This window comes from Spea bombifrons, chromosome 4 (genome assembly GCF_027358695.1).
Source record: "Spea bombifrons isolate aSpeBom1 chromosome 4, aSpeBom1.2.pri, whole genome shotgun sequence".
Classification (NCBI taxonomy): Eukaryota; Metazoa; Chordata; class Amphibia; order Anura; family Pelobatidae; genus Spea; species Spea bombifrons.
Genome location: NC_071090.1, coordinates 53,569,823 through 53,573,547, shown reverse-complemented (window position 1 = coordinate 53,573,547; position 3,725 = coordinate 53,569,823).

Below are 3,725 nucleotides of genomic sequence, written 5' to 3'. Positions count from 1 at the left end.
AACCAGGCTTGTTTGGCGTGTTGAGCCTTGGTTGATACCAACCAGTCTTGCCCACCAGACCGCATCTGTGTGGGGCAAACAAAGATCAAAGTACTGGAAAAGAGTAGGCATTGAAGGCAGCACGTCCTAGCTGCTATTTACTCCTCTCCCAAGCAAGTTGCTGGACTTTAGTGAGAGATGTCAGAAGTATTGGTCTAGACCTTTTTGGGACAAAAATCTATTTAGTCTGTACATATTCAAAAGTATACATATTTTCCTTTTGTTAATTTAGTTGACATTTTATTACTTTAATAAACAGAGTTCATAGCAGTAGAAATTATTAATATTGATGTACCATTGTAAAGCAATAGATCTTAGTAAAAAACTATGAGACATTAGTTATAAATGTATGCAAATGCAAAGGAAATGTGGCTTTTAACTTGAGTTTTTGTAATCATTTTACATTTGTATGAGATTTTCATATTGAAATATATTTATGCATAACTGTCTGTTGCAAGGAGGTATTTTATTTTTTTGTTATTTTTTGATGAAATACATTTGAGTTTTGCGAATGCAATAAGTTAAATATTCTTAACCTGAATTTGAAAGCAGGAACTTGAAAAGTAGGTCAGACTTAAAGTGATTTTGTAAATGTTTCTAGAAAAGCAGTATATATATATAGAAGACCTTTGATACAAATGGCAAAAAGCTGCATGTATGTTAAATCTAAAAGAACTGTATTTAAAAGCATAAGTATGGAAGATATTTTTGTATGTATTTAGTCTGACCCCCTTCTCCGGGGAAATACTATTGCACTACTGTTACTAAATCACATTTCAGTACCAATACACTGAATTAAGTTACACTGCCTTTCAATTTCAACATAGTATTTTTATCATTATATTTTATTTAATCTGATTCCATAGTGCTAATATAATAAGAGAAAATAGACAACAATAAGAATAATGCTTACAATATACAAAATAAACAATTACAAAAACATACAAAATATATATTGGTACAAAGAAGAGGGCCCTACTCATGCAAATTTACAGACTATCAACATATGTTTAAATTATGGAAGAATCCCATGTTTTGTAATAAGCTGCATAGTTATTCCTGTTGTGAATATGGATCCAGTCAAAAACATGACTTGTGTAATTTCCTAATGTGGGTGGTATTTCAAATGTCTAGTTAAAGGAACAATGTGAAAAGACATTTGAAAATGTAATGTTTTCCTATTATTTGTCTCAATGAAATTCTTTTATAGGCTATGGGATTTTTAAGAATAAATCTTGTATAAAATATATTCCAAACTATTGCAGTAATATTTAATAATAACAGCACAGGTGTCTCTGAAATGCTTTCTATTAAACTAGAAGGTCAGGCAAAATCTTTGGCTCTACCACTATTTGGGCTATTGTTACATGACTAGCATCTGCCTCCAGTTGCATAATGTAGATCAAAGTGCAACTTGCATCAGGAAAGGTAGAATTACAAATCATCTCTGATCATTAAATTACAATAAGACAAAAAGGTGACTGCCCCGTTTATCCTGACGTACCCTGAGATGCTTACTGCAATGGCCACCCCTTGGAATCATCTACCCTTCGTCTGTCTTATATGTATCTATACCGTATTTGCTCGATTCTAAGACAAGGTTTTTTCCAGAGCAAATCTCTTATATTCAAGGTCGTCTTCTAATCAGACCTCAAATAGAGGTCTGACTACAAGACTAAGATCCAGATCCCCCACAGCGCTGCAGGGGACAGGGATCCTCCTCTCTGGCAGCCTCTGCTGCTGCCAGCCCTTCCTCTGGGGGCTTCTATGATTGAGCGCCGAAATCACATGACCTTCCGGTGCTCCACCATAGAAGTGCCAGCAGCAGCCGAGGTTGTCTGTGCGCATCCCGTAGTCGGTGAACATTTGCGGGATGCGCACAGACAACCTCCGTTACTGCCGGTACATCTGCCGGGGCTTCTGTGGTGGACCGGATCCATTATAGAAGCCCCGGTGGATATACTGGCCAGCAGCAGCTGAGGTCTGCATTGCACAGACCTCCACCGGCTGGCCCACTAGACACCAGGAAGTCTGAAGCATGAGTCACAAGGAAAATGATGCATCGGTAAGTGGGTGTGGGGGGTTAAGAGTGGCATAGGGGGTTCAATGGTTTTCTGGAGGCAGAGTGGCAAATAGGGGGTTAAAATGCATGTCAGGGAGGCAGAGTGGCATATATGGGTGTATAAGGCATATCTGGGGCAGAGTGGCTTATTAGGGAGGCAGAGTGGCATATAGGTGGTATAAGGCATTTCTGGGGGGCAGAGTGGCATAAACAGCATATCTGGATGGCAGATGTGCATAACTGGGGCAGAGTGGCAAATAAAAGGGAATAAAAACAAAAACAAAATTTTTATTAAATATGAAAAAATAGTTTACATGTGAATTAATATTTACTAATAAAACTATTTTTCTTATAGGGTAGTCTTATATTCAGGCTTTTTCTTTTTTTCCTAAATTAATATTCAAATTTTGTGGAGTCATCTTATAATCAGGGTCATCTTATAATTGAGCAAATGCGGTATATATATATATATATATATATATATATATATATATATTAATGTTGGTTACACCAGTAGAGTTTTGGCAGAATTACCGGTGAGTGGTTTGCTCAGGCAAAAGTCTCAACCAAATATACATTTATTTTCCTCCTCTCAAAAGAATTGGGACACAAGAGGACTAAGGAATCTGATTCCTAATCAGGTGCCCCAATCAGGAGCTTTCTACTTAATGAAGACAATACAGAGGTATCTTGGAGTAAGGTTTAGAGGAATGGACATGAATACAGACTAGAGATGTGCAAACGGACCAAAAAACGATTCAGACAAATTTTTAGTTTCCTTTTGGTCCACAATTTTATTTCCTGTCCTTATGGTTTGGACAAAATTGGGAGGGCTTTTTCCATTTGAAAACTAAATATGTTGTCACTCACCCTCATTACTGTCACACTTACTCACACAGTGTCACACACTCGCTTACGCTCATTTGCACATCCAATTCATGCATTCTGCTTCATGTATTTTGTTGGGGTCCCTCCTATTTTTTGGACATTCATACAAATTGATGAAATTGGCAGATTTCATCAAAATTAATACGGAACTGAATGCATAAGTATAATACAGATTTCAGCAAAAAATGCTGGCACAAACAGAACAAATCGAATATATATATATTAAAAACGGTGTTCTATTTTTTGATTGATAATAAAATTTATGTTTTTTTTTTGGAAAACATTTTTGTACCACACATCAATTTAGTTCTTCTTTCAGCTAGTTTTGCATTATTTCGTATTTTACATATTGTGATAAAAGCCTTTTTTAGGGCAATTGCTCCACATGCCCCTTGGTTAATCCTGCCCTGTATCCTACATATTTATGTGTATTCTAATACTAATAATCTTGCATTTCTGTCTACCGTGACCATCTGTGGTAGCGTGCTCCTCTGCAGCTGGACAGGACACAGAAGGTTCAAAATAAAGTCTGTTTTCTTTCACTGTGCTGCCGAATAAACACAGTCTCTTAACAGCAGAGGCTCGCAGCTTTTCAATTACCGGCAAAAAATAAAAAAAAACAATTATCTTCATACACAGGAGAGTATAATTCACTTTCATAAATGTTCTATTGGGAATCCATTAGTTACCGTCTAGTCCCAACATGGAGACTTCTCACACTAGCCTCTCCCTCAGG